Consider the following 12,612-nt stretch of genomic DNA (forward strand, 5'->3'; position numbering starts at 1 on the left):
GCATTAGCTGTGTAATGAGATCAGCTTTATTATCACCATATAGGCTTTGGATTTACAGTCTTATGTAAGTAAAGCCAGGCAACATATTAGCATTGCCAGGCCAAATTAATTAGTAGCTTGTGTCTCCTTAGGAATCAGCTGATCCAACCACCACGTGGTTCATGTAATGATCCAGGCACACTGGGGCTCTGACGTGGTTATGGATTGACATCATGATAGCAGTTATGAAATATTTTAATCCCCTGCTCGATAGTCTGCAAAATAAGCCTATGGCTGAAAGCTTTCTCCGTATGGGGGTAGAAAAGAGAATAAGTGTGAGACAGGAGGTGTCATAGTCGTCAGTTCTTATGGTTACATTTCAAAGTACGTATAAAGGTTGAAAACATGCCTTCACACTCCCCCTCTCAGTTCAAAAACTGCCTTCACCTTTATTGCATCAGAATCTAAATAACATCCACGCATATGTAATGCATTCAGGTACAGAAAGTAGTGCAGCTGAAGTCCCACAACAACTCAGTGGATCATACAAGGTGTAATTAATCCAATATGGATTTTATAAGAGAAAAATAAATAACAGCATATCTCAAACCTTGATCAAATACTGTTTATGGTAATTGATGTTTTGTAATGATCACAGACTTAACAGGTAGTGTACAGTACAGCATGTATCTATTGTGCTACATGAACTTGGTGCAGTTGAGAAGTAATTTGAGAAGTGTAAATGTGTAATGTCAGTAAGTCCTATAAAGACATAATTAGGCATCTACTGTATATGCAGTACAGTATACTGCTTTTCACAGCCATAAATTTAGCCTGTATTTGTGTTAGTGTTCTTTACCCCCAAAAAAATTACCTACCAAATACTTTAAGTGCACTCTGTCTTTGGATCGTCATCAGGAAATATGAGGGTAAAACTCAGTACCTACCAACATAATGTGTTCATTAATATTTTGTCCATTTTAACTAGTTGAATTGGTTTAATGGTTTAATCTACAATTGTTGTAGAAATAAATATATCAGTCAACTATTAGCATTCATGCTATTTCTCTGTGCCCGAGTACAGAAAGACAGAGTGTCCTTGGGTCCAGAGAGCTACTGTGCTTTGGCTTAGACTTCTTTTTTTGATTACTGCAACTACTCTGTTTTTCAAATAAAATATAGGCCTATATTCTTATGGCATGAGTGTTAGACATTTTGCAAATACTGTGTATACTCTAACCAGAATATTGTCAAAAATCCCATATTTGGTTTGGATGTTTGGTATTCAGTAATAAAACATCTAAAATGAATAAAAGCTTCTCCTGCTCTCTCTCAGTCGGGCCTTGCCTAGCTCATAGCCAACAACTACTGAGGCATGATGGCCCAGTGAGAGAGGAGGCTAAATAGAAACCACTCAGCTCAGTGACTGTCCCTCCTTCACCATGTTAGGAAAGAATCTCCTCACTCTTTTGTCTGTATTTTATTCTCACTCCATTTCCCTCCCTCTGTCTCCTTTGCTACATGCTTTCTCTTCCAAAACCTAGCTGTCTTTTTTGGGTCTGTGGTTAAATGCCTTCATGCACGGCTCTGTTGTACGGCTCTGAACTCCAGTGTGGTTCACCAGGCAAAATGGTCCAAAGCATGAGGGGAGTAACTGTGTGGTATTTTTCTTCCTTCTGAGGTTATTAGGGGGGGAAAGATGGTGAATTTATGAGGGATGTTCCCAAAAGACAAGACAAGAAATCAGAAACAAGAGAAAATTATACAGTCAACTTTCAAGGCCACTGAAAGAATAATTCAATATGGTATCCATAAAGAAACATATAGAGTAAATGCATGTACAGTAAAATTCAATTAAGGGTTGCTTGCTATAAAGCCTATCCTGAAAGCGGTCCAACCTGGAGGAAGAATGAGAAATTGATAAAACTTCACTGCAATAACACTACAAGACATACATATAGTCCACAGGAAGAAAAACACAGCAAATTCACCATCGCTGGAAGTCATTACAAGCCACAAAATGACCCTCAGCATTAAACAGAAGGAAAAAAAAAACTTCAAATGTTGACACAGTCCGTGTCTGCTTGGCATGGTCCTCATCCAGACTTGTTTCTCGGATGGATTAGGAGAAAAAAATATGATTCTGAGAGAAGCTCAGTCACATAACTTATTCCCAGAAATACACTCCAGATTGAAGGAAAGTATTTGACGTTTGAAAATGCCTTTTTGATGTGACTTAGAATGATGTGGGCCTAAAATCAGTGCGCTTTGCCTCCAGCAAGCCAAAAGCAATACCAAATAATTATCAGTTCAACAACTCTCCATAGACTGGTTAAATCTGTAGTCCTAAAACCTGGAAATAAGTTAGAATTTTTGCACATTGTCTCAAAGTCTATGGGTTTTTCTAATTGTTTTTTGGTTAAACACCTGTAATAAGGTCTGTAGTTACCACAGGCTTAAGATACCTACACATTTTGTTCTATGACATAAAATACATTCATTAAATGATCCACAATTGAATTATAAGGTGCTCACAAGTCTTAAAAACAGCAGCTGCTTACAGGTGGCTGAATGAGACTACAGAAGTAGTCAGGGACATTTAACGTCACTCGCTGAACATGGAGACTCATCTGATCACGAGTCTGTCTTTACAGGCGGACTTCAGTTGCAAATTATTCTAGCTCGAACTTTACAACGTCGAGTGATCAATTTACAGAAAACATGTGTAGTAATTGTGGAGTAAGATGCTTTATGGTCATGTGACTGCAATGTAGTCTGTTTATAGCCTAACAATACGTTTTTACTTCTAGCGATCTAATTTACGCTTCAAATATCACAAAAGTGGTGTCTATCTGTGAAGATTATCGTGCTGAACAAAACACATTGCATTGCACATGTGCAGTACCGATTCGGCAGCTGACAAGGCTCAGGCCACATGTAAGCCACAAACAACGGTTGCTTTTTAATATCTCTAACTTCAGTCTCTTTCAAACTCTATAGTATATTAACATTAAACACATTAACAAGCCTGAACTTTAACACGTCATAACATCAAAAAGAGAGTAAATTAGTGTGTTCACCCGTGACTTCTACAGGGTTAGGTGACCTGGGACTAAATCCTGATAACATTCACATTGTACCAAAAGCCAGATGTGAGTGGGTGTAAGTAGATTTTTTGGCCAGTGTGAAAGGGGTATAAAAGTTGGGTTTTTCTTTCCTGTGTATACTTACAGGCTAAGTATATACAGTCACCCCAGGTTATCCACATGTAGCCATACGCGCATTCACATAAAAAGGGGCGTGTTTGCACCATCTGACTGATGGCAAACTACTACTTGTCTACTGGCAGCAATGAGAAATATGTTTTAAAGAAATGCAAACTGCTGTTAAAAACACAGAGTGGCATCTGACAAAAAATCACTGACTGTGGAAATGCAAAAAATTAATAGGATTATAACATCACTGGCCCATAATTAGGGCATGAGAAGATCTGACTATAATTACATTTGTGCAATCCATGAAATGAATATGTTGCTTAGATCTATTCTAGCAATGTGTATGACAATTTTAGCTTTTTTATTTCAGCTGCAATCCATGTGGTGTCAAACAGATTGGGGAGCAAATTAAAATATATAAATAACAATTGAAAGCATTACTTTCATATCTCAAAGCAAGTACACCGCTTCAGTGCTTCAATCTGTTGTAAGATGATATCAGGATAAAAACAAACAATGAAAAGGCTTTGCGATTGCTTGCAGCCAAAAGAAAAAAAATTAAATGAAGAAGGAAGGATACTTAACAAACTTCACACACCGAGAGAACTGATTGGTTATATTTGTTGGTCTGGTATTTCGAACATAACCTGCAGCTGTGCAGCGTAAGTTACCATGGTGACTGACCCCAGTAAGACCACTGAAAACCCATAGATAACCCTGAAGTTATCTCGCTAACCCCAAATCCTGCTTGGTAGTACGGGCCTCTAGTCATGTTAGCCATTTAGCTCACAAAACACCCAACGGTCAAACCCCCTGTTTAGCCTACTTCTTAGTATTATTCATCCAGGACCTGTGCTACTGTTGATAATATGTAGGATACTCTTTAAACGGTGTCTATGTGACAATTTGTAGCAATTTCCATGCATAAATAACTTTTTTATTGGCCATATGTAAGTGGATTGCCTACACAGGCTGGTGGACAATTTGTTTAAGTTGTTAAATGCTGCTGGACTGTGGAATTTTCTTTGTGAAGGACTCAGGTCGGATTTTCTGCAACAGTCCAAAGGATGTGACTTTGGTGTCAGTGCCTCTCTCTACACCGGTAGCTAATGTTAGTTTTGAAATGGAGTCTGCTAACATAAACTAACACCTGGCTTCCAGCACATCACAGAACTTCCACAGAGCACATTTAATGTTGTTTTTTTATACATAGTTTCCCTTCCCAGTGCTGGGTGATAATCTAATTTGTTCCCCTTAGAAGTCATCTTTTAACCCGGATTCTCCCAAACCAAGTCATATCACCACATAGGATTTTTTTATTAAAAGACGCTATGGGATCAGAATAAATTATCACGTAAACAAATCCAATAACTTTAAAAATAAAAACTAATATATACAACATACTTGGTAACATGGAAATCGTGGAGGCAACTGTTTAGGAGCAACCTAAAGTATTATCAAATGACCTTCAATCACATCTACCACACTTAATGACATTTGGGCTTAATCCAATGTTAAACACATGATAATCCAGTACAAATGGACTGAAGAGAAACAGAGAAGAAGCCACTTTTTCCAACAAAGAGTCATTTGTATTATTGTAGTGTACAGTAACAGCGGGTAGGGTGGACAGGCGAAGAGTTGATAAAGTGTGAGCACACTCAGCATCAACCTCATCCCATTTTGTAACCATTTCTGCTACTAAATCAGTATCACATTATGCAACATTGGCTCTTGCAGTTGTGTAGCTTTTGGAACTATAAAACACTGTTTGTGTTTCTCTCCAACTATCGATTTATTTTTTTCAACACATGGTTTTGGCCTCAAGTCTTCTGCCCTGCTGATAGGTGACATTTCTTTGGGCTGCCTCCAGCCAGCAAGTGGAAAGACAGTTTGTTGAATGGTATTAGTGTCATATTATCATCTAGCATCCGAAAAGATATTGTTACTTTCGTCATAATGTGCTCCCAGTAACAGACACAAACTAACTATTTCGGTGTTGAGGTCACTTTTACCGTGGAAACATCATGTGCTTCAGAGGAAAAATAGCATCAGATCCAGACAACATGTCCAAACTGGTGTCACTGTGTGAAAAGAAAGGGTTTTCCCTTTCAAGACCACACTAACACCCCATCACTATTCAAGTCCTAACTTAGTACATAATTAGTTTTTAAAACAGAAACAATAGCCCTGCAATACTGCATTATTTAATTAACAATGGGACAAAAACCACAGGAACAAAACATAGCTGACAAGTTCAATTGTTAAGTACAGCTTTGATGAGCCATGTGAGTGTGGGCGAAAAGCTCAGAGAAATGTGAGAACAGAACATATTTGTCCAACTTACTGCCAACAGGAAGAACTGACATGTAGAAACGAGTGTAACCTGTATTACATCGATGTCTTGAGAAGAGAAATATTGAATTCCAGTGCAGAACAGTGCAATGGGCTTTCCATGTCACAATGAAACCATGAGATACCATCTAAGACATTAAAACCTAAAGTATGACACTTCAGAGGTATGGTTACGTACGGCAAGTACTTGACAACGTTATAATCGTGCCTGACTTTGATTGTGGGTATTCAAAGAAAGGAGATGTTGCCACACCAAAAAGAAGAGTCTAAAGACAGATAAAGAGGGCGAGAATTGGAGGTCCTCTATGGCGTTTAAGTAGTCTCAAAACCTGCGCACATAAAAACCAGCAAGTGAACACTTCTGCTCTGCGTGCACAAATGCGAGCTTGACTCTCAATGCACGTAACTGTTGTAACTGCCCAACACTCACTCGCTCATCAAGTTGAGTTTTGAGACAGGATTACAATAATAGCAAAGTATATAGTTGAATAATGACCACAAGTTTGATAGCCTGTCAGATTTGGTAAAAAAAAAAAAAAAAAATGGTATTCAGGATCGCACCATTAAGATCCCTGTCATATTTCACTAATGTCACCACTTGACAAACTTAGCTTCAGCGTTTCTTCAATTACCGTCACAAGATACAAAAACTCATGAAAAGGGAGCTGCATATCACCATAAAGTGCAAATGTAAGTGGAGAAACTTGAATTGTCTTCATGTAGCATTGCTAAATGTAACAGCACATGGATCTACAGCATACTTACTTTCACTTTAATGATATGGTTGTATAGCAAATGGAGCAGCAGCAGTGCAAAAGTAGCAGATTAAGTGTCATGGGGAGTATGTAAATGGGAGATCTGTTTACATGTGTAGCAAAACATTCAACAGGAGAATGTTTAATACAGTGAAAAAGGACATGAAAAGCAACCTGGTGTCTTAACATGCCGTCTCAGAATAATCCCTGCTATGTTGACACTGAACACATCTGCAGGTTGAATTACTGTTGTATTCGGCAAAGCAGATATCAGCAGATATTCAGGGTGGGTCCTTGTCTATTGTCTGCCGGGCCTTTAGCTCCTGCCCCACTGGCCTGTTTAGTCACTGGTGAGCTTTTCTCATTCATTCGTACACTGGGAGAGTAACATACCGCCACTCTAGTCTGATCAGGTGTCTGCTTATCTGATCCACTGTAGAAGATGAGGGGAAACAGAGAGGTAGTTGTTCTCTGTGTCACACACACTTGCGACATAAGCCCAGACAATAGCTCTCTTCAACCCATTATCTGTGTCTTTGTACCAGCGAGGGTTGCCTGTTCCTGTCAAAGACCACACAAAGACTGGTGCCCTAGAGGAAACAGGGGGAGAGGGGTGGGTGTGAGAAAGTGTGTGTGAGAAAGAAAGAACATGTGCCTGTGTGTTTTTATGATTGCTGCTTTTGCTCCTGCAAGTATTACTGCTCCCACAGGGAGAATCAGCAGATTGGTCTGGGTCTCAAACAACCATGCTGCAGAAGGACCTCGTGGCGCAACGGTAGCGCGTCTGACTCCAGATCAGAAGGTTGCGTGTTCAAATCACGTCGGGGTCAAAGGTTTTTCAAAGCCTGGCAAAATCCGTCATCATGATCATCAAGTTGTGTCAGCTTTGCACATGGATCAATGAAGGCAAAAGAGAAATGCCAGTGGTGGATGGCAAAGATAACAGAAAAGTGTTGCTTAGTACTATTAGGGAAAGTCAAGCATTTGGAGATTATCCCACAAAAACAGTAGGACAGACACAGTGATGCAGTTTCACAAACAACAAGCAGCATTTTATAGGACAATTGAAATATGATCCTGTCAGTTATCTTCTAAAGATGGCATCAACAAGCCCTGCTCTGTAAACTGAGAAAGTGAAGAGATGTGATCAGTATGCACGCAGCTGACAAGGAACAGACACAGTGAGGAACAATACTGTCTTCATCATTAGCTTATCAATTTGAAAGGTGATGCTGAAGTACAATTTAATCACCATTGTACCTTACAGATGGAACAGGAAATTGTCTTTAGAAACTGCATATTTTGTACTTAATTTAATTCCACAATTTTATTAGTCAGATTTACTTCTTTTTGTAAAAGTGTGATCGTGGTTGGTTCTTACCCTAATGTATGCAACAATTCACAAAATTCATGTGAAGATTCTGCATCAAGTGTAACATTCTCTGTCCTTAACCTCAGCTCTGATGAAAATGCAATTGTGGAATATCTGCCAAAACAAAGGGCTAAGAATCCTGTGCATATTTTAAAACAGATTAACAAACCTAAAACTTTTGGGATGATGTTCATGGTAAGTTTTTCCTCACTGAGGGTCTAAGGACAGAAGATGTCGCTTGCTGTACAGATTGTAAAGCCCACTGAGGCAATGTGATTGTGATTTTGGGCTATATAGATACAATTGATTTGATTTTTATTTGATGTTCAAGTGTGCTGGTTTAAGTTGATGCTTCAGTGCAAATCAAAGAGCCATGACGTCTCAAATCAGCTAACTTCATGATTACATGATTTCCTCTGGCCTTTCTATAGACATACATTGAACCCCCTAAAGTCTAAAAACAGTAAACTGAAATGGCAAAGCATTAATCATCAGTATTAGTCAAACAAATTCAAAAATGGCCAGGCTGAAGTGATCATTGGTGGATTAAGAGGAATATGCAGCAGCTGGATAGAGTAGTGCTCTAGACTGGTTCATGGGGACTGATTTTAGCAGCTCTGAAAAAAGTTCAACATATCAGCAGCTAAATGTACTTTTCAAATGTCTGGTGCTTAAGTAAGACCTTGTGGTGTGACAGTAGTGTGTCTGACTCCAGGTCTGAAAATTGCATGTTTAAATCACATTGTGGTCAAATTTTTGACAAGCCCAGCTGCAGCTTCCACCATCAAGTTAGTCACACAGAACTTTGACGGTGTTCAAGCAAGTCTTAAGAGAGTGCAGTTAAAAAAGTTAGATGATGAGTAAATATGGTTCTGGCTGCAGCTCAGAAGATCTCTGAAAAGTGAATCAGTAATTCGGCACATCCTGACCACCAGCGTCAACGTGGCAGTCAATATGGTCCCAAAGGTCATGTCCAACGTATGGCTCTGGCCAGTTAAACCAGCAAACTTGCTTTATTTCAACATTAGATATTATGATATTTGTATAATATTTATAAATACATTATATAAAGATTTTCCTGTTAATCTGAATGCAACAAGTTATAGGTCTACTGTCTGATTGTGGACTCAAAACTGTATGCTCTCACAAGACTATCCAGTTGACACAGGTATGTATGTGGTGTTTGGCTACTCTGACCTGTCCTCAATAAAGTGTATCTTGTCAGATCAGTTTGCCAGAGAGGCATGTCAGGTCAATGGTCTATGTTGTTGCTCACAGTGAGACGCTCCCCCATTTTGATCCTTATTATAATGAGCTTTTATGATAGAGATAACAACATGTAGCTTTCACAACACTTTCCAGCTCACATGGATGTTTGGTTGTAATCAGACTTCAGGAAACTGTAGGCTAGTGCAAAGTTGGTTTCCTGGCAGGTGCTGTAGCTCAGCTGTTAGAACAGCTGTCTCCCAACTGAGAAGGTCTGGGCTTCAATCTCCACTAAAGCCAACATGCCTATGGGCTGATGAACATACCACTGGTCTTATACTTACTGGTTTACTTTAAGGCTCTGTGATTTCCACAGAAGGACTATCTGTCAGCTGAAGCACAAGAACATGTCACTTTTTTTTAGCCCTCCACAAGATGGAATATGCACAATACACCTGAAGTAACCAAACAGCACCTGCATTTCACCACAAAGACTCAGCAGCGCCTCTATTTCTGGAGTTCTTTTGGGCCATGAGAAATGAATCTAAGTGTGCAGTAAACCTGCAGTCCTATCTCGTTACATGTGTCATACAGAAGTTATCATTTATGAAGCCTTCTAAACTCCACATCAGCATTATACTTAGCAGCAGGTATCACTGTCAGGGAGTAGTTTTTTTGTTTTTTGTTTTTTAATTTACATGAGGGAGAGAAAATGTGTTTTTATTTCAAGGGCAGATGCCGATGCTGATTATTAGTAATCATGGAGACAGAAAACCAATATTTGAATCGATATACATTTGCAGTACAAATAAAAATCTTGTGTCAAAATAAACAGTGAACAACATTTACTTTACTTGAGTATTTCATTCATTTGAAATCTCAAGTTACTGGTTACTTTTCAGATTCAGATTATTTAATGTTGATAGGCTATTATTTGTGATGTGTAACCAGTAAGATGTGTGTTAGGCGAGATACTGAGTAAGACCACAAAGTGGTATTGCATTTTGAAATGAATTTACTTTATCGGCAATCAGACACACAAAAAACTCAGATACCAAATAGACCAGATAGATATGATATATATGAAAAATGAGGAATATCAACACTCATAATCTATCAATGCTGATTTTTTTATATGTATGACCTGTAAACAAGTGGGCACTTTTTGCAAAAAAAAACATTAAAAAACAGACTAGCCCTTTTTCTGCTGGGTTATGCCTTTTTCTGTATCATATTTCATTAAAAGCAGCATCTTTCTTTTGTTCTGTCAAAACACTTAGTGAACTGTTTTTAAACGTGCTCTACAAATAAAGTTATTATTATTATTATTATACCACCTGCATATTACCAATTACCTACTTTTTTCTTAGTAGCTTTTGTTAACAAGACCAGATGTCTCCCTAGGACAGCTTTGCTGTAGTTTAACTTTGTCTAGTGTGAAGTTATTGGTAGCCTGCAAAACTATACGTTCAAAGTAGATTCCCCAAAACTTCATTGGGATTTTGGATTTACTGGACGAGAAAGGACTGACTCTATCGTTGAAGTAATGAAATGGTGAAAGTGTGAAAATGAGCAGATAACCACCTTGCTAAAATCTCAACAGGTAATTTAGAGAGGACTGCACAATCTCCAGACTTTCACAGCCTGAGCAAAGAGCTTAGACATCACTGGGACCTCTGACCTCTGGGAGCACAGACCTCCCTGTGACTCACCAATTCAACCCAGTAGTTCAGCTTCTCAACCTCCCACTTTTACAGTTTGCACTCTGCAGCATAATAACAGCTGTGATTTATGGAGTGTATATTCTCCCCTGTGAGTCATAAACACTGGTGTCACAAATGCTTTCTGCCTCTCTTTTGTGCGTAAGCGTGCGCGCACACACACACACAGATAGAGACGGGGAGAGAGACACACACACCGCCCTAGTTTCTTATCTTTGCCAAAGTGTTCACTGTTGCTCTCAAGAGAAAGTAAAGCAAATGCAAAACAGGAGAAGATATGGAACTGTGGCAGGCTACTGCTGCAACTACTGCAAGGTCACTTACTGTACAGTGCAGCTTACATTTTCTATGCATGTGCGTCAAACACAAAAAAGGTTTAAGAAGGTAAATCCTTACATCTTAAGTTATGGGTGTCAGTGCATCCCACACACAAATAAAATGATTAATAATTAAAACACATTGTATATAATCAGGGCTGAGAAGTGGCTTCGTACAACGACAGATGAAGAATGTGCTGTTGATGAAAAGCAAACAAAAGTTTACTAAAAGATTTAACAAAGTCTAGAGAGAATGACTAAACTTTTATACCAACATGTATCATTAATAGGCTGTAGAAATGTCCTTTTATTCAAACAAATACTTAAGTAGGCAGCTCTGCTTTAGAGACAGCCTTTCTCGTCTAGTCAAAAATTCCTCTGTGGTGCTCACAATGCTAATTCATAAAGAGCTCGTTACTGGTTGTTTATAAAAGCCTTCTTTAGCCCTGACTGACCCGACAGACGAGTTGGCTGGTTGACATCATACGTTGTGGGTAAGACAAACTCCTGTACGTGGAAGGTAATAGTTGATTTTCCAGTTTAGTTCAGTTCACTTGGTTTGTTTTAGCTCTCTAAAACAGACTGAACGTCCCTCTGGGGCAGAACAATTGCTTCTAGTGGAAAACTGCAGTCACAAACTGTGTATTGTCTATCTTCGTTCAGGCAGATAGTAATTTGTTAAAGAAGTAGTATATGAGGGAAGCCTTACACTGGTATTCCTCTGAGACAAAGTCACCTCCAGGGTCTTTGCATTATTGATGCACTGCCTGCCCGAAGCCACCGCAGTCTGCAGAGTACAACACTGAGAGAAATATGACACCTCGCTACACACATACATGCAGGACTGCACACACCGGAGAGGCCTACTGCGTACTGCATGTTATTATCCATGGGAGCATGTCCAGGGTTTAAAAAATGAATAGAAGAAACAGCACGAGAGACTAAAAAGCTACATTTAATTGTCATGAAGAACTTTCATGGTCTTGCTGGTTATTAAGTTTAAAAGATTTTCACACATTGTACATTGTAAGAAGCTGGAGACGGTGTAATTGGGCAGCATAAAACTTTACAACTTTGTTTCTGAGAGAAAAAAAAGCTCCATTCCACCCTTACAGAGAGAGAAAGACAGCGTTGCTTGCCCAGAAGAGGGGAAATTTTCTTTCACTAACACTCTAGATGGATAGTCTGCTGCTACTGTACTTGACTGCCTGGTGACAAAAAGTTGCTCAGCAGTTTTACTCTGCACCATTAATCTCATTTACACACAAAACTGACTAATTAAACTTTGACCAATTTACATACAGTAGTTCTTCTCCACAATTACCCCATTAACTGATGACCTCTGCTGATCGTCTGGCTTGTTGAGATAATTGGGTTTTTTTTTTTATAACACAGAACTAAGGCAGATTCCACCATGTGTTACAAAAATCATGGCAAAGTCTACAATATCATCTGTTTGCTCTCAAAAATGGGCCAACTACAAATTCACAAAGTCTCAAACTTCCCTTCTCTTTCACTCACTGTCACTGTTCCAACAAACAACATATTTAATGATTAATCATTCAGAGCATTTAACAATTCAGTTGCATGCATAATATGTGGGTTAGAGTCTCAGTTGCTCTAAACATCTAGACTGAACAAAGTACTCAGAAGACCCAAAAGAAACAAGTTTGTAAATGAATCGTTCTACTT

The 12,612-nt window shown here is 38.9% G+C and overlaps 1 protein-coding gene and 1 non-coding gene across 2 annotated transcripts in view; one reads left to right on the plus strand and one right to left on the minus strand.

Annotated features, from left to right (window-relative positions):
* The window catches only part of LOC141014502 (partitioning defective 3 homolog), a 357,805-nt gene that overhangs the window by 312,756 nt on the left and 32,437 nt on the right, over positions 1 to 12,612 (minus strand). The window lies entirely within an intron of this gene.
* On the plus strand, positions 7,063 to 7,134 carry trnaw-cca (transfer RNA tryptophan (anticodon CCA)). The gene has a single exon. It is a non-coding gene; the product is annotated as a tRNA-Trp (tRNA).

This window comes from Pagrus major, chromosome 19 (genome assembly GCF_040436345.1).
Source record: "Pagrus major chromosome 19, Pma_NU_1.0".
NCBI classification, from domain to species: Eukaryota; Metazoa; Chordata; class Actinopteri; order Spariformes; family Sparidae; genus Pagrus; species Pagrus major.